Source organism: Muscardinus avellanarius, assembly GCF_963383645.1.
Source record: "Muscardinus avellanarius genome assembly, chromosome: 6".
Taxonomy (NCBI): Eukaryota; Metazoa; Chordata; class Mammalia; order Rodentia; family Gliridae; genus Muscardinus; species Muscardinus avellanarius.
Window position 1 is genome coordinate 121,627,244 of NC_137791.1, and position 20,163 is coordinate 121,647,406.

Below are 20,163 nucleotides of genomic sequence, written 5' to 3' on the forward strand. Positions count from 1 at the left end.
TCTGCTTTCATAGAGCATAAATTAAAAAATAAAAGAGAAGAAATATAGGGGTAATGTTTTCTCCTTGGACAAACAATGCAACTTTCTACTTCAACATTTTATAATTGTGCTTGAGTGTCCTGGTGCACACTGGAATCTCAGTACATGGGAGACTGAGACAAGAGTTTTTCAGGTTCAAGATCAGCCTCAGCAACTTAGTGGGATTCTCAGCAGCCAAGAAACCCTGTTTTAAAACAAAAATAAATAAATAAAAGACTTGATGGTCTACCTTGGAGATATAATTTGCCAGATATATTGCTTTCCCAGCTAAGACCTTGTAAAAATACTTGCATAGCAAATGGAAATGTTGGGCCTTGCTTACTGATTTTCTTTGTAACTCCAAGTGTTCAGTCCTATATTCCTTCCTCAGAACAATATTGTCTGGACTACTATAGGATATGGACACGATGGAATTTTATTCAGCCATAAAGAAGAACAAAATTATGTCATTTGCAGGGAAATGGGTGGAACTAGAGAACATTATGCTAAGTAAGATTAATCAGTCACAAAAAAATCGGATGTTCTCCCTAATATGTGAAAGCTAGGGAGAAAAAGGGTCATAGGAGGAACTCTAGATAAAGAAAGAGAAACCATAGATGAGTAAATAAGGTGACCTGTCTGAGGCAGATGGAAAGGGGGGAGAAAAGGGAAATTCCTTAATGTGTATTTACTTATTTATTTATTTACTTACTTATTTATTTATTTGGTGGCACTGGGGTTCCTGGAAACCCTTCTACCTCCGGGCTATACTCCCAGACGTATTTTTATACTTTTTAATTTGGAAGCAGGGTCTCTTAAACCAGCACCACAGGCTTCAAACCTGCACGATCCTCCTGTCTCCTCTTCCCAAGTGCAGGGATTACAAGCGTGCGCCACCACACCCGGCTCTTAATGTGTATTTAAAGAGCATACTTTTCAAGTGAATTAATTTTAAGGTCTAACAATGAAAACTAGACTCACACAAAGAAACTCTGGCCAGTGAAGGAAAGGACCAGAACCTCAGACTACGAAGAAAAGAAATATTTTTAGTGACTGCTCAAGTGTTTTGTACATTTATTACATTAAATATACATTTATATATTTAAACATACATTTATTAGTTTAAAATGAAAGCATGTACTAGGTATCTGGGGTTGTAGTCTACTCAGAGTCAAGGTGATTCCCAATTTTCTGTTAAGTAGGCTAAGGAAGTGTATTATAGTTGCAGTGATAGGATGTGAATAAGCATGCTGCAGGAGATATTAGTGGGATCTTAACACACATACAGCATGTGAAAGACAGTGCCCATAGCCCTGCAGCACGCAAGGTCATGTCTTTGACAAAAAACATCAGAGAATTTTGGACAAAGTCTCAGGCTCATAATGTGATATTCAGTTCTCCCTCAAAACCATTCCATCCAGATGTTTATTTATTAATGTTCTCTACTGCACCGAAGGAGGTTTCCAAGTCAAATACTTTATGATTGATTGGGGCAGGCTTGACTTTAAAGAATTAAGTGTGCTTGCTTCTAATTCCATAAAGTCTCTATAATTTATGCTTTTGTCATCAGTGGGAATTACAGAGGTTCAATTCTAATGCAAAACTGTTTACCTTGATAGACTTCCACTAGACAAAGCTAACACACATCATCTTGAGCTCCAAAAATCATATTAACTTTCAAGACCAGAAGAAAAGAGAACCCAAGGAAAGAAAATAACTTTTGATATGCTGTCATTGCTTGTGTCACAAAAGCCAAGCCAGAGTTAAAATCAGGGAACAAAAGTAGGACTTAAAACTATATAGTTTTGTCCTTCACCATATTACACACACACACACACACACACACACACACACACACACACACAGATATAAGAGTAAATACTACTGGTTGGTTGTTTGGCAGTGTTGTAAGACCTCATTAGCCACAATTGTCCTATAGTGGAATCTGAAGATTTTATAAGGTCCTTGGCTAAAACTCTCTGAGATTCACAGTATTTAGAATCAATCGGTGATTGATTCAAGACAGTAGCTGTGCCGTCTACTTTTCTGTATCCAACTAGAAGTGAGCACACTGGGGGTACTAAGAAAACACCAAGTTATTGCACACACTTGTGGAATGGCCTTCCCCCATTGGGCAGCATTTTCTCAAGAGCATCTTCGACAGATGGGTACCTGGCATCTGCTTCCATGCCATCTATTGACAGGTCTCTAATGATTTCCTGAGGATGCTCCTCATTTTCTTACTCAGTCTTTCTAATTGTTAGAAAGCTTTGTCTCATTGAACTGAAACCTGCCGTCCTGTAATAGACCCCCACTAGCTTGAATTCTATCCTATAAAGAAACGCAAAATAAATCATTTTAGTCTTCTACCTGATAGTTCTGAAGGAATTTTAACAAAATCTAGCAAAGTTCTCTAAATGAGACCATCCTAGACACTGTCATCTGGTATGATTTAGAATGTGGTATTAACATTAGTGTTCAGTGAGGCTCAGATTGGAAGATAATATTCCAGATATAAGCAGAGAGTGATGCTACTGCATCTAAATTTAAGCAACGTTTTAAGTGACTACCGCACATGTATTTGCTTCCATTAAGCATGTTCAGGCAAGTTCTACCAGGCTTCTGTTCTTGACTCCTCCAAAATGTCATTTGTAGACTAGGATCTAATCATGACACTTCTTTGTTTGATACTTATCAGTGGTTCTATTTACTTTAATTAAATAAACAAAAATGCATTAATTTCTTATTATGTGTCAAGAAATAGTCTATGAACTGGGGTACCAGAAATGAATAAAATAACAGAATCCCTTTTCTCATAGAGTTTATAATCCATGGAGGTATGATACCTAAGGAATATAGTTTCAGGTAAAGGAAATAAATAGAAATTGATTGCAAGTAAAGGCCCTACACAAATCCTCTAGACAGACCTTGTAAGATCTTTTAAGCTAAGATCTTAAGCTAAGATCTATTTGACAAAAATGAACAAGCCATTGTAAAAGCACACATTTTAGCGTTCTCTTAATTTGTCATTTGCATATTTAAATGCATCCCCTTGACTCTGAACCCAAATCATTGATTAAAATGCTGCTGTATGGGTCAAGGTCAAGGTCAAGGAAAAGAAGACTCTAGGCAGCTAGAGATTTCTTGCTAGACTTATCTTGTGCAACACTGAATTACGACGACTTAGCAAAATAAAAAATTTATTTCCCTTTTTTTAAAAAAAAATAAAGTCAGTTCTTTTCATTTCTAAAGCTCTGCTGTAAATTTTTAGCAAGTGTCAAAGATCATCTGCTATACTCACACCAGGTTGTGCGTATAACCAGCAAATAGAGTCTGGCCATCAGCAAACTAAGCCAGGAGGTGCACTGAGATGGCTCAGCCTTGCCACGGGTACTGATAACTTTTTTCTTCAGTTCATCCATGATAATCTTGCCCTCTAAGTCCTATATCTTGATGCTAGCACTGAACCAGTAGCAATTGGGGCTAAAGCACAGGGTGTTGATGATGTCTCCACCATTTAGTGCATAAAGGTGTTTCCCTCACTGAGATCCCACAGCATGGCCTGACTATCCTTGCCTCCAGCAGCACAGAGGGATCAATCTGGAGAAACAACCACAGTGTTCAGACAGCCAGTATGGCCATTGTGGTTTGTCTTCAGTCTGTAGTTAGCCAAATTCTATACCTTGACCAGCTTGTCCCGGCCACCATATACAATAATAGGGTTGTTTCTGTTGGGTAAGAAGTGGACACAAGATACTCATTCTGAGTAACTCTCACTCTGGAAAGTGTATTTGCACACACCCAAAGTGTTCCATAATTTTTTGGTTTTGTCTCAGGTTCCAGAGACAATCTGCCAGTTATCAGCGACACTCAGCACACCCTTGGGATGGCCTACAAATCGCCTCATGGTGGTGCCCATTGTGAGATCTCAGAGACATAGGGTTCCATCCCAGGGGCCTGAGAGGGTAAATTGTCCATCTGAAGAGATGACCACATCACTAAAATAGTGGGAGTGATTCTGCAGAGCATGCTGTGGGATGCCATAGTTGGCCTCATGTCTGATCAGCTTCTACATGATGATGGTTTTATTTCAAGGGGTGGACAGTATCATGTCTGAGAACTGTGGGATAGCAATCTGGATTACCCAGATTTTGTGACCCTTGAGGGTGCCACAAAGTGTCATTTGCTCAATCATGCTGGCAGCTGGTATTGGTGTCACCACAGAGACAAGGATGGAAGCAGATGGCTCGCACAGATGAGCATAACTGCCTCTAAGAAATATATTTTCAATATTTCCAAAGTGGAGCTGGGCACGGTGGCTCACACTTGTAATCTTAGCATTTGGGAGGCTGAGATAAGAGGATCGTGGTTTGTTGACAGCCTTAGCTACTACTTAGGTCCTTTACAAGTCAGTGAGATCCTATTTCAAAATAAAGAATAAAAAATAGTGCTGGGGTGTAACTTAGAGTTAGAATGCCCCTGGGTTCCATCTTCAGTACTGAAAAAAAAAAGTTTTCCAAAGTGGGACAGAATGTGTCCCCTAATAAACTTCCATAGCCAGGCGTGGTGGCGCATGCTTGTAATTCCCGCGTTTGGAAAGTGGAGACAGGAGGATCGCGCAAGTTCAAAGCCAGCCACGCTGGCTTAAGAAACCCTGTTTCCAAATAAAAATATATATATAAAATAGGTCTGGGAGGGCTTCCAGGAACCCCAGTACCACCAAAAAATAAATAAATAATTAAAATAAACTTTTATAAACATCAAATAAGACATTACATTGCCTGACATGTTAATGTTTCCGTCCCAAGCAAACTCACCTAGTGAGGACCTAAGTATCTTACATGACTGCCTTTCAGTGTGTTGGACTTTAACACTAGTCTTATAGAAGGATCATATCTTGATACCTTGGCCAGTGTTAAGGTTTAGATTTGGAATGTCCCCTAAAAGCTCATATGTTGAAGACTTTGTCCCCCAATGCAGCCATGTCCAGAGGTGAGACTTTGGAATAGTGACTGGATCATGAGGACTGTAACCTCATCCATGAATTAATTCATTTGATGAATTAATAAGCTGAATGGACTACTTGGAGAGGGCAGAAACTGCAGGCAGCTGGGGCATGGTTGAAGAAAGTAGGTCACTGGAGACTTGGCCTTGAGGACTCTACTCTCCATGGCCCCATTTCTGTTCTCTCTCTCCCTCCCTCTCTCTCTCTCTCTCTCTCTCTCTCTCTCTCTCTCTCTCTCTCTCTCTCATTTCCTCCTTCCCTTCTTTCCTCTCCCTCTCTGTTTCCTGGCTACCATGAGCTGAGTAGCCTCCTCTGCCACATGACCCCACTGCCATGATGTTTGGCCTCACTTGGACTGAAAGCAATGGAGGCAGTTGACCATGGAATAAAACCATGAGCCAAAATAAACCTTTCCTTCTCTATGTTGTTCTTGTCAATGTTTGGTTCATTGTGACAAAAAGCTAATATAGGCAGATAGAACTGAAATGTCCTTTCCCAGGATGAGGCATGTATACCATCCTTAGGCAACTTCCCTTCTTTGGCGGCATGCTATTGTGTTAGCAGATGAAACCTGGTAAAAGTCTGTGTTCTCTATTCATAACAGACTATCTCTAAAGAAGGTACAATTTCTCCAGGCTCTGCACATAGACAGAAAACTTTCATGTAAAGACCAAAGTAAATCTTTTATTTAGCTTAGTCTCTAATCTGTTAAGAACACTAATGCTCCCAAACTCTATATCCTACAGGTTTTTACACGAGAGTATATCCTGCATACAGAGCTTCCGTAATTATATGTTTTAATTTGCTTAACTCTATAAGGCACACTTATAAGTCATTGTAGATTTGAACAGTCTTGGCAATAATTTTCTGGAAAACATACTATTTTGAGAAAAAGAAGTCTTATTTAAAATAGTCAAAGATACTGCGTAGTCCAGAACTACAATTTCTTTATAAAGTCCATATTAAAAATGCTTCTCAAGCATGTGATCTACTTAAGGATATTCAATATAGCACTGTTTGTAAAAGTGGAAAATTTTTACAAACTTTGGAAAGGAAAGATCTTTGATATCCATCAGCAAAAGGAAAAATTAATATGGTCTGTTCACACTTTAAAATGCTCTGGAGCCACTACATTACTATTTGAATGTTAAGTACCCTCCAAAATTCCCATGCTAGGCAATGAAACTAGGTTTAAAGGCAGGGCATGGCTAAAGGAGGTGGTTCTCTGGGCATATGACCTTGTGGACTGTACCTGAACCTTTCTTCCTCCCCTGCCTCTCTGCTTCAGGCCACCATGACTGTGAGCAGTTTTCTCCACCACAGGTCCTGCTATGGTGGTTTCCACCTTGGAGCCAACTGACCATGGACTGAGCCTCTAAAACAGTGAGCCAAATAGACCTTTCCTTTTGTAAGTTTTGTTATCAGGTATTTTAGTCTCAGTGATGGAAACGCTGAGTAAACATAATAAAAGTAACTAATCAGACCTAAAAGTATCAACATGGATAAATCCCAAAGAACATAATGATGAAAATAAATATGTTATACCATTTATGTAAATAAAACAATGTACAAATTGTACAGTTGGACATGCATCAAATTCAAGATCAACGGTACCCAGGACAGGGAGGAAGAGAAGGTTTGGGAAGGAGACAAAGGTGCTTCACATAGATCAAAAACCTTTTATTTTTTATAATATAAAGTAAAAGGCCAAGCATGGTGGTGCACGCTTGTAATCCCTGCCCTTGGGAGGCAGAGACAGGAGGATCACGCAGGTTCTAAGTCAGCCGCACTGGCTTAAGAGACCCTGTTTCCAAATAAAAAAATATATATATAAAAAGAATAGGTCTGGGAGTGTACCCTGGAGGTAGAAGGGCTTCCAGGAACCCCAGTACCACCAAAAAACAAAAAAATATATATATAATATAATGTAAAAGTGGAAAAATATTCATGGTAGTTAAATCTGGGCTACAGTTGCATGAATACCTGTATTTTTTTTTACATGTTTGAACATAATTCACTTATCTTAAGTGAAAGAGAAAAAAAGTTAAACTTCATTTCCCCAAAGAAGCTACTATGTTTCTTCCCTTCTGGTAATGAGATCCCTATCATTTAGTAGTTTTCCACTTTTAAATAAAATTTTTTATGGATTTCTAATATATACAGCCAATAAAAACTGAGGTCCCTCGGTCTCTGCTTTCATATTTCCCCTTTTTGTAACTCAACAGAGACCACAAAGGTATCTCTGTGGAACCCAAGACTCCATAGAGCACAGTCTGAAAACTACTGACATGACTGGTAGCTAATCTCTTTGGCCTGTATATGTCAACAACTGTGCTCTCAACATTTGTGTTCTCCTTCTTCCCTCCCTGGTCCTGGTCTACCAGCTGGAATTCCTGTTTATCAAGAACCTGAATATAATAAAATGGCCCATCTCCAATAATTGACAGAAATTAATACTTATCATTAAATTTACACTGGCATTTCTTAACTCTAGTCCTCTGACACAAGCAAGAATCAGCCTCCTCCTTACCTTAACTGAGAATGAAGCAAAAAGACTGTCAGGTTTCAAAGAGGAAAACTAGTGTAGAGCATAGATTTAAACAGGAACAGAAAGAGGGAGACACAAGGAGATTGACGAATGCTCTGATCAGTTGAACCATGAACATCAACCTACTTTCCTGAAAATGCACCACAGAAATTGAGATCAACAAGAACAATAATACTGAAAAGGTTTTAAAGAAACTTTATGTTCATAGCAGCACAGTTTGTAATAGCCAAAATATGGAACCAACCCAGGTCCCCATCAACAGATGAACGGATTGCAAAATTATGGGAAATACACACAATGGAATTCTATTCAGCTATAAAGAAGAACAAAATCATGTCATTTGCAAGAGGATTGAAAGTCCTGGAAAGCATTATGTTAAGTGAGATCAGACAAGCACAGAAAAAGAAGGGACATATCTTTCCTCTAATATGCCCAAACTAGGGAGCATAGGGGATACCAGAAGGACTCCAGATAATGGAAGGGAAATCTCAGCAAAGCTTGAATGGAAAGATAGGAGAGGAAGAAGGCTGAACTTGATTAATGAGGGTCTACATCCAAATACGTGTAAAAGTATGAATATAGCATGGTTAACTTGGACAATCATTGGTGGGAGGTGGGGAAGGCAAAACGGGGGTGGGGGTACAGTTTAAATGTATACGATTTATTTTCAATAAAAAATATATATAACATAAAAAATATTGACACACTTGTACAAAGAGGATGGAATGAAAATTGCCATTAAAAGTAAGTCATTTTAAATTAAAAAAGAAACTTTATAACACTGATCAGGTGTTAATCCATCTTTTAATACTGCACTAGTGTGGGGGAGGGAGAGAAGTGGGGAAAATGTGGAAAGTTCAAAAAGAACCCCAAAAATAAGAACATTCATGTTAAAACTTTTATCAGATAGGTTATACAGAATTTAAAAGTCTGGTGAAAGCAGTCTTAAACTTGATTCCATAAGAGTAAAGGTTGATCAAACACCATGTTAGCCTGATAACTAGCATCAGTTGAGATACCCATCTTTAGAAATCCATAGAAAAAGAACAGCTGAGAACAACCTCTGGTTAGAAGGTTGGGCTACTCTCCTGCACCAAATTAGAGGGGATGGCCACCATTAGGATCTTTTAATCAAAACAATATGCAAAGAGGGCCTTGTATGGACTATGAGACCATTATTTAAGGAATCTTAAAATAAGTCAATATACTGGTTCTAAAAATGAATAGAAGACTCACATAAAGTAAATCTATCCAGAGAATACCTAGTTTATCCATAGAGCAGAGTTTGGATTCCAACAATATACAATAAACTATTTGTCAGAGAGTCAGGAAATGTAGTGCTTCAGCTAATCAAATATTTTTTGCTAATTGTTACCACATGCAGAAGGATTACAAATTTTTAAAAAATGGGAATAAATTAAAATACACTTAACACTGAAACTAAACTGATTATAATTTAATCTTTCTCTAATTATTCAGAATGCATTTCAGGGTCATCAAGAGAAGCATAAATTATCAGTGCTTGATGACTATGCAGGAAGTCACAGTTTTTCTAAAATTCTGGTTAATGGATGCTGGGTAACAAAGTCTTTACTGCAAAAGTTATCACTTGGAGGATTTATGTGCAAGATATTTCTCTAGGAGAGAAAGTACACCATCAATCCTCACTAAAAGTAAATTTTCAGAGTTATACAAATATTCACAGAGGTAGAGTAACTTGCTCAGAGTCAAAGCATGAAAGGTTATCAAAGCCATGTTATCGACACAGATCTGTCTTTAAAGAATATGGCCGTACATTATGTTAAATGAGCAAATCTTTGTTGTGTAAAAGGATCATGAAACTTTCTGCCTGCCTATCCAAAACATATACACAATCAATGGGTCATGCTGTACGTTTTACTAGAAGCGCTGAAGGATTTTTATCTGCATCGCTCTTGACACTTCTACCAAAAATTCTTGAAGGCAGCAAGCTCGGGCCAAGAAAGATTTTTTAAGGTGTTTCTAAATAAAAGACCAACTGCTGAGCCAAAGGATTGGGAACATGTCCAGAATCACTTTGGAAGAAAAATTTTAAAAAGACTAAACAGACACATCCTCTGCCACCTAAATGTGGTCTACAAAGACGTACAGACACTTAAAATAGACTCATTTACTTATTTTTGAATGATGATCTAATTCGTTCTCACTTTTCACTATGAAATATATTTGATTGAACTATTACTCATAAAAGAACATAGTCATTAAAAATATTTAGGACTTTGAGATGGCTTTAGATTTATTTAAGGAATAATTTCACCTATACAGGAAAGAGATAATGTTATTTCTTCAGCAGATGCAATGCAATCCTTGCCCCATCCTATACCCAATGTCTACTTTGTAATTCTCAACTCATTAACATTTTTTACCTAAAACCCTCATGGTTCCTTGTTTGCCTTCACTCACTGGCACCAATGAAAATTATTCAGGGTCTTTTCTTCCTCTACCCATAATGGTTTCATTTATCTCTAAAGCAGGCAGCAACTTCTATAATGAATTTTCCCAAACAAGAGGAAAAAGGTAGCTGAAAGGCATGAAACAATCCCAAATCATGGTGCTGTTTCATTAGCTAATTGTATTCACACACAGGAGACTTTGCTGTTGATGACATGGACATACTGAAAGCGATGGGCATCCTCCTCCAACTCGGTACCTAGCACTTTCAGATAAGACTTACTTTCTATTCCAAAAGAGACTATTTAATATCTATCACCAGGCTGTTATTTTTATTGGACTGAAGAAAATGCTATCTAAACAGTAACTTTAGGCAAAAGCAGCCCCGTAAACTCTGTACTCAAATGTCAGAGTAGAATAGAGGCTTCCCCAACATGATGTCTCCACATGCAATCTTGGTGGACCAGTCATTCTGAACATGCTGCACCTTGCTTTCCCCTCCTAATTCAGAATCTTGCCCAAAGAAGAAAGCTTCATGCTCACAATAAGTCTAAGGAAAATTAAAATTACTATGTTTGCCTAACTGAATTATGTCATGCATGTATGGCAAAGTTTGAAAAAAATCATAATTTTCTTAAGACTTGATGGGTTAGATGGTGCTTGGCATAAACGGGTTTGAAAGGTAATGAGATGCTGGTGATATGTTTAGCTGTGGACTTTAAGACTAATGTTCTGGAGTTATTTGTTCAGCCAGTTTTCTAGAGTCTATTGTTCTCTACAGTGTCTTTGTGAAACTTGAATCTGACGTGTCCTTCTGACACTATAAACGCAGAGGGATAACTTTCTCCAGGGAAGAAAAGTGAGGTTCATTTTCAGTATGAGTGAACTGAAGAGAAAACACCAGACTGAAGGTCAAGAAAATGTTACCTGGAACTAGAATCAATAGCAACAGAAATGGCACAGAAGAGCAAGGACTGATTTATGTTCATATTAGACAGGTGTTAAAATTCAAATTAAGCAGCTGGATAAGATGACCAAAGGAAAAAAATTAAAGACTATTAATTACTATTCCTTAGATTTAATTTTATAGCTTAAGAAATTATCAAGAGTTCTAATAAAATATGGTCTGTGACATACTTCTCCAGAAAGAATATTTAGAAAGTCACAAAATTCTTTTGCTGGCAGGAACCCAAAAGATCGGCCAGTTCAACAGTTTTATGTTCCCAATCAAGAAACTGAGCAACAGAAAGGGTGAGTATTTATATAAAAAGAGCTTTAAAACTCTAGTATAATTAAGCTAGTGTCACCGAAGCCTGTTTAATATCAAAAGTGTATAATTAACACCCATAAATAATACAAGTGCATGGTCACTATTTTCATAATAGTAAAGATGATCTACCACTTCCTTAAAAATCATAAAAACACATGGCATAAATCTAATATTCCACTGAAATTCCCAGAAGCAATTCAGTTTTCCTGCTAATCTAGACTCAATCTTCTCTCCACTCATTAAACATTTACTACAGCACTTCCTGAATACTAAGTATATAGATCAAACTCCAAAATTTTATTCTGGTCAGAATTTTGAATTTAAAAATGGTGAATAAAATCTTTACGCACACTGCTTCTCTTGGGAATGCTTCTGTCTTCTAATAACTTCCATTTTCTCCTGGAAATGACTTTCTTTCTTTCAAGAGTTATCAGAGGCATTGTCTTCAATAATCAAGTTCCATCTATCTAAGTGTCATATTTGACAAGTCCTTGTGACAAGCCTACGTTAAGGAGGGAGCCTGTAAAGCAAGTATGTCACCAATGCTTAATGTTTGTATGTATAATTTTGTGGATTGTCTTCCTCATAGTATCAAGCTGACTGGTAGCAAAAATCAGATAGCATGAAGTTCTGTCTAGTAATTCATACAATCAGGAGTCTGTGGATATTGACGGAAACAACAGACACTTCACAAAAGAAGAGATACAAATAGCCAATAGATAACATGAAAAAATGTTCTACATCATTGGCCATCAGGGAGATGCAAATCAAAACTACACTGAGATTCCATCTAACCCCATTCAGAGTGGCAAGCATATAAGAAGTCAAATAACAACCAACACTGGCGAGGATGTGGGGAAATAGGAACATTTTTACACTGTTGGTGGGAGTGAAAACTAGTTTAGCTGCTATAGAGATCACCGTGGAGATTCCTTAGAAAACTGGGAATGGATCCACCATATGATCCGGCTATACCACTCCTGGGTATCTTTTCAAAGGGGTTAAAATCAGGGAACTACATTAACATATGTATACCCATGTCATTGCAGCACAATTTGCAATAGCCAAAATATGGAACTAACCTTGGTCTCCATCAACAGATGAATGAATTACAAAATTATGAGAAATACACACAATGGAATTCTACTCAGCAATAAAGAAGAACAAAGCCATGTTATTCAAAAGAATATGGAAAGACCTGGAGAACCTTGTGCTAAGTGAGATCAGCCAAACACAGAAAGAGAAGGGACATATGTTTTCTCTAATATGCTCAAGCTAAGGGAATATTAGGGATGACAGAAGAACTTCAAATAATGGAGGGAAAACCTCAGCAAAGCCAGGAAAGAAGGGTAGGGGAAGAAGAAGGCTGAGGTTTATTTATGAAAAAGCTATATATGACTATGTGTATACATGTGAATATAACACTGTTAACCTGGACACCCAATATTGGGAGGGAGAGAAAAGGGGAAGAGGGGACAGGTAGGCACCAAGTACTGTGTGAATATAAGCCATTGTCAACATGACCCATATTATGATGTGAGACTACAGTACACCAATAAAAAAAAAGTAAGGCACAGGAATCCTTTCAATGCGTCCTTTTTGTAGTGGAGAATGCTAGGGTCCAGATGATGTATTTTGGCCAGAGTGAAGAATGTCCTTGAGCAAAAGTGTAAGGCACACATACCGAGTATGAGAATAACATTAAATACGTTAAAGTGTTCAAAGCATAAACAACCTCGTTTTATTTTCACCACTGACTTTGGGTTAGGTAGAATAGCACTTAATATGATCCCATTTCACAAGTAAAGATGTTGATATTCAAAGAGTTGGAATGATGACATCCCCTAACACAGATGCTAGGACATAGGATTCAGTCTCATCCTCACTCTCCTAACTTTGCAAACCCTCCCCTGCCATGCTTTTTACTCTGCCATGCTTCACAAGGGGAATGGAGAACAAAAGTCGAGTAAGCCTCTGGATAGAAGCAGGGGAAATAAATCAAGGGGTCACCCAGCATCCTAGTGTTAAGGCTGACTCCATAAGTTCTGCTAAGTTTCTATGTGGACTAAGTATTTAACTTGTTGGAACACAGATATAGAAAATTGTTTTTTTTATCACTTTTCAAATTGAACAAATAGAACTACTATCTGATGTAGCAGTGCCACTTCTGGGTCTATACCTAAGGAAAGGGAATAGTAATGTCAAAGAGACAGGTACTCTCATGTCCATCACAGGATTATACACAGCAGCCAAGATATAAATCAGCCTAAGTGTCCCCCAACAGAAAATGCATATGTTAATTATTGCAATTTAGCCATGCCACAATGTATACATATTTCGAAGAAAAATGTTGTAAGTTATACATTTTTTGTCAATTTTTTTAAATTAACAAAAATCCCACTATTGTATACATGAATACCTACTAACCATTATCATGCACAGCCTTTTAATCTCATACTTTGTTCTCTGTTCTGACCTGGCCCCATCCCGAACCACCAGAAACAGCCTGGCTAGCAGGACCAAGTCAATCCAGCATCCCACCAGATATATACCCAAAGCCACACATGGATGTTTCATATGGACCCCAAGTACTATGAGATGAGCTATTTCACAGGAGCCAAGATGACAAAATTCTTCCTTGTGAAGCAATAAAACAATAGATATGGTGTGGGAATCTACATTCAGGTGTTTGGGTCTCTATTCTGAGCTTGCAATGGATTTTTAATTGGTTAGTGTTTCTAAAAGGTCAGTGTATTAACTTTCAAGATCTTTCCTTAATTCTTAGGGGTTTTATGCACATTTAGGAAAACACAGGTGCTTAACACATTTTGTCCAGTTAAATGGGCCTCTGTGATCTGAAATTGGCACCGGCAGGGGGCTGCCAGGTCTGCACTACTTTGGGAAACGGATGTATTTCTCCTTTACTGGCTCTGCGTGGGAAAGGGAGGGGAGGGATGAGGCTGACAGACAGCAGCGGGGTGATTCTGCGCTCAGCATCTTGTCTTGGTGGTCTATCCAAGCTGCAAGATTTATAACCTTCTTGTTACAATGTATCAGCTTCAACACTTCTAGTGAAGTCTTCAATAACTTCGATGACATCTTGCTGAGGGGTTTTGTCATTAAAAGCCTAAAGCTGGTCATTAACAAACCTTCCCTGCAATCATCCACCGCTGTGCTAACTCAGGCATGGATCTGCCTGGAAAGTTGGGCTGGCTCAGAAACTTTTCCAGAAGGCTGAGTCCCCCATCCCCTTTGTTTTCCTGTGTGGAGTATATTTCCTTAGGGAAAGAAAATATAGTTCACAATCATTTCATCATTTATTTCTCATTATCTATGGACTAACCCTTCTTTGATAGACACAACCAAATTCAACAAAAATGTGTAGCACACTACGATAAAACAGGCCTGGTGCTCAGGGATGAAGATCTAATTATAAGAAACAGGACTCCAGCTCTTAGTGGATTTATGCCCCCACACACCCAAAATTAGCCATCATTTACCGACTCCTCAGTAATGTGCCATGCTCTGTTTAGAAATTATATACAATATCTTGTTCCTTTTTCCCCCATTCTTTGTAAGGTGGATGCTCATATTATCCACATTTGATTTATATTTATTTATGTGTGTATTTATTTATTTATTGGTACTGAAGGTTTAGCCCAGGGCCATTCTTCTTCCAAGCTACACCCCCAGACGTTTTTATATTTTTGTTTTTGAAACAGGGTCTCACTAGGTTACTGAGAGTCTTCCTATATTGCTGAGACTGTCCTAGAACCTGCTGTAGGAGGTTTGCATAACTAGGATTACAACACGCACCACCACCCCAGCTTCTCCCCATGTTAGAAATGAGATGATTAAAGCTTTGCCTACTTCCAAGTTTTTTTCCCAAAGATAATGAGCTCAGTATGAGGACAGTGCAGCCTGACATCAAGCACATTCACCTACTCCAAACAATGGGATCAGGCAGAGAAAAAGACAAAGAGCATAGAGTTCTAGGTGGAAGAAAGATCTTCAGTCGAAATAAAAGCAGACATACCCTGGGCATGAGGGTGGAACAGGCTGGGTGCAGGCTGGACTTCTTTTCAGGAGAGTTGGGCCCATCATTGGCAGAGCCCTGCCCATTGGGAACAATCTCCCCTCCACACAACATTGAGATTAGACAGACATGAATTTGTGTGCATTACATATATGCTCACTGGCCCCAGAGCATGTGCACTGCTGTTGTTTTTTTGTTTTTGTTTTTTTTTTTTGAGGGTCTGGGGACGAAACTCAGGGGCATTTAACCTCTGAGCTACACCCCCTGCCCTATTTTTTATTCTTTATTTTGAAATTGGGTCTCACTGAGTTGCAGAGGGCCTCACTAAGTAGCTGAGGCTGTCCGCGAACCGCGATCCTCCAGGTCTCAGCCTCCCGAATGCTGGGATTACAAGCGTGCGCCACCACGCCTGGCTTGCACTGCTGTTAATTTCATGAGCATAATAGAGATTCATATGAAGTGAGAAATTTTTGACTATTGGAAAACCACTGACTCCCAAACATGGAAAAACTCGGGTGGCACAGCAATGCTCAGTTGCTTGACATCTGTTTCTACCGTCAAGGACTTGAGTTCTCACTCGGTCTGGTAACATCTCAAATTTAAATAATGAATGGAGTCTGTTTTCAGTTCTCCATACCATGCAGACTGTAAATCACCAGTGGGTTCATGTTAAAACACATTTCAAGAGGTTCCTCCAAAAAAGTGATTTTAAAAAAATGTGCAGATATAAGAGAAATATTCTGCTACAACTTAGAAGGGAAAGGTGAATAAATCAAAAAATTACAAGTCCTGGAATGGCATTTTGAAAATAATTATGCAAGCTTGGAGTACCAAACATGGCATTTTTTAATAACAAGGAAATTAACTAGGAAGAGTGATACCTATATTTTTAACAGTGCATGTTTTATAATAATAATGGTGGTTACCACTAGTTAAGGATATGCTTTTGCACCACATAATTTCTGGAGAGAGGGTTATACAATAACTCATTAAACAGAATCTTTGTGACAATCATGCATTCTTCCTATGTGTACATAAGCCAAGGTTAGATAGGCTAAGCTATTTGCCAAAGACCTGTCATTGAGTAATTTGCAGTTGGAATGCAAGTCTAGCTGCATTATATTTGAGGTTCTGGTCGTTGTTTTACTTTTATCTGGATCTACATTAATTAAAATATAACCTACTTAAATTTAAATACAATTAAACAATGAAATAATTTAAAAAGCACCTCCCCCCCTCTCTCTCTCTCTCTTTCTCTCTCCATCATTTTTTCTATCCTTTCCCAAAAGGAAACAGAAACATTAGCTTATTTTTTACTGCTCGATTAATTGCTGTGGGATTTTACCTGAAGAGCTCAGTAAGCCCTCCAGGCAGACCCATTGATCCAGCTCTAGTGTCATTATGCGCCTGTCCGTATGCGTGATGTTGGAAGGAAGGCTTTGTTTGTGGGAATCGCAAAGCCATCATCCATCTGACACCCTGGGCTTGGTGGGCTCTCACCTGCAGGGCTTCCCACAGATGTCTTCCTTGGCCTGTTATTATTTTTAATTGCTCACAGGATGCTTCTTACTAGGAAAGTTCTTGCCAACCATGATCATCAGCACGACCTCAAAGGAGTCTCAGAAAACCGATTAGTAAATTCAGCTCAGCTCTCCTGATGAGAGGTAAGATATGGGCTGTCTGAGCTTTGTCCAAGGTCGTAGAATCTGTTGGCCTTTTCAAAGACAGGATGAACTACTTTTAAAGAATATATGCAAGCCTAGAGCACCAAACAGAAAGAAGAGGTTCTGTGTAATGAGAAAAAAAAGGAACTTTGACTCAAAAAGCCCCAAATCCAAAACCAAGGTGATCAATAGTAATATTAATATTGTGCATATTCTGCCTTATGCCAGAAAATATGACTGACTTAGTAATTTTCTGATTTGCACATGTAATTTAGCCTATGTGAAAGTCAGTTTCTTCTTTCTGTCAGGTAGGAGGAGGAATCTCATATCCTTGTTTTAAAAACGAGATGAGATGATAATACCAATAAAACTGTTTTTGTTCTAAGTGATAGAAGCCCAATCAGAATAAGTTTAGGTAGAGTTAGGTAGAAAGATTTGAGTAAAAGTTATTTTTTTCATTATAAGTAAAAATAAGGTCTCTCAAACACATGCATACTGTTAGATTTCAGGAAAAACTAGAATCCAAGGCTCAAAGGAATTCTCTTTGTTTCTTGTCTACTTCCTTTAATGCAAGAGTGTCTTCTCTTCTCACTGTTCCTAGGCATCTATGACAGAAATCAGCTACCAACGGCCCATGTAGCTCCACCACGCCCACCCCAACTAAGGGACAAACCAATTGGTCTAAGTTCTAAATCCCAGGGAAGAGCTAGGATTGGCTGAATTGATGTCATGTGCCCACATGTGGGCCAATCAATTACTGATGATATGCACAGCCTTTTAACCTACTGGCTAGGCTGCCCCACTGTGAGCACTGCATAGGGGGAGGTGGAAAGTTTACAGAAAGGAGGGAACTTGTTACTTGGAAAGAAAGCTTTTACACAGGAGAAATCATTGGTGGCCTCTACAAGATTTGATGAAAAATATCTGTCACTCTATCTACCAAATAAGTGTATAAATAAATATACTTATTTATGTACAGAGTTCTTTGGGCAGTAGGTATATTTTTCTATACATCTTAAAATATACTTTTAAATATCACACACATTTTTAAATTAAAATGTTACTTTATGTTAGTTACAATGAATACAGTCTATAGTGAAGATTCAGAGGATGACAGAGATGTCTGAAACAACTAATGTTTTACATGCATCAATATAGTTGCTCCTTGATTTCTAATTGGGCTGAACCCCAATAATACCAGCATTAAGTCAAAAATGTACTTACTATACTTAACTGTACACATGGTACAGTTGTACAACAAGGTACACACGGTCTCCGGTGTTCACCTTCACCATTTCCTGGTGGTGGTGGAGCTGCCACGCTCTGCCGAGGGCCAGCATCGCAGGACTGAGTTCCATACTCACTTGTATAGTATGGCACTAGCCCAGCAAAAGATCAAAACTCAGATTTCTAAGTCTGGTTTCTGCAGAATGTATATCACTTTTGCACCATCCATGAGATGAGGTATAAAACAATTTGAATCATTGTAAATTTGAGGACCTTTTATATTTTCCCATCAAGTAATTTAAAGACATAATAGAAATTCAACATGTTGAAAACTGGGTTTTGTTTATTAGCCCTATTCTCCTTCTTGATCCTTTGTAGCTGATTTCTTCTCACATATTTCTCTCTCACCTTCTGGTTTTCTATCTTTATATCATCTTGGTGTATGGGTCTACCACTGAATTTTTAGCATTATAAGTCTAAGGAACTGTAGAATGTGCTTAAAACTATTTTGAATATCAATGAAATACCCTTATATTATTAGTTGTAAATGGAGTAAAAGGCTGGAAATAAAAAAGATCAATTTCTATTTTTCTTTATTTTTCAAATATATACAGACCAATTTTAGGCATGTCATTTGTGTATTCGTGGATGTTCCTGAGAGCCCAGAGCCCACCCATTTTTCAGAATAAAACCTCAGAGCATCAATGGGTTGACTGTGAAGAGGATACATTTACAGGGAGAACTGAAGAGAAAAGCTCCATTAGAGCTCCAACTTAGAGATTTCCATCTAATTAGAAGGCAAATCTACAGCCAATCAGAAGGTGCATTTCTATTCAACAATGGGAGACCATGGGATCATAGTCTTATTCTGTGTGTACAACAAAATAATTATTTTGCTTGGGTCAAACTGTGTGAATCTAGCAGTGTGTGGTGGTACACACTTATAATCCCAGTGATTGGGAAGCTGAGACAGGAGGATCACAGGTTTGAGGAGAATCTCAGCAAGTAGTGAGACTCTCATCAAGCTAGTGAAACCCTGTTTCATATTAAAAATAAAATAGGCTGGGTGTGTAGCTTGGAGGTACAGTACCCTGGAGTTCAATCCCCAGTACTGCAAAAATAATTGTAGGAATCCAGTTGACTCTGCCAATAAACTCCAAGCCTAAGTGAACAATCCAATCAATATATTTCAGATTTTAGAAAGAGATCACTTTGCATCAACTTCCAATATTCTTTCTGGATGTTACCAGCATAATACTGAATTATATTGGAAAGAATAATTTCCGGAGTTTTCAAATAGAAAAAAAGTGAGAATGCCTATCATAGTACAAAAAATAAAAGAAAGAAAGAAAAAAAACCGAAAGTCTCATTTTGCACAAGAACTTGCTTCTATCATCTGATTCCTTTATAGGGAAGAGATTTGAAACTTAGGAAAAACAGTATTCTAAGCAATAGTATGTCAGGAGGAAGCTGAAGAGTGAAGTGGGAAACTAACCATTTGGGAAATGTATGTTGTCTACTATCATTTCCTTTTATATAAAAAGAATTACATGGAAGGAAAAGAATAGTAATACTGTCTTGGAACACAGTTCACATACTCTCTATGATAAAAAGCGATTTCTAACTGAGATGCATGGTTACATCTTAAATGGAACATACATTGGTGCCATGTGTGTGTGTTACTAGGGATCAAACCCAATACCTTCCTTCAAGGTATTATTTGGATACCCCACCCCTCTTCTATTTTTATTTTGAAACAAGGTCTCACCTAGATCGTGAGAGTCTCACTACTTGCTGAGGCTGTCCTTGAACCTGTGATCCTCTTTTCTCAGACTCCCAAGTACTGAGATTACAAGCATGTACCATCACACCTGACTACAGTGATGCCATTTTGAGTTTTATTGGACAATTGCTGAACGTAGATCCTTTAAAAATCCTGTAGATTCTATCTTGGTTGTGATGATA

General features: G+C 38.2%; 1 protein-coding gene across 1 annotated transcript in view; it reads right to left on the reverse strand.

Moving 5' to 3' along the window:
- LOC308264147 (cytosolic beta-glucosidase) overlaps window positions 1–20,163 on the reverse strand; it is a gene marked incomplete at both ends in the record, with an annotated part of 134,585 nt that overhangs the window by 40,163 nt on the left and 74,259 nt on the right. The gene's annotated exons all lie outside the window — the stretch shown is intronic.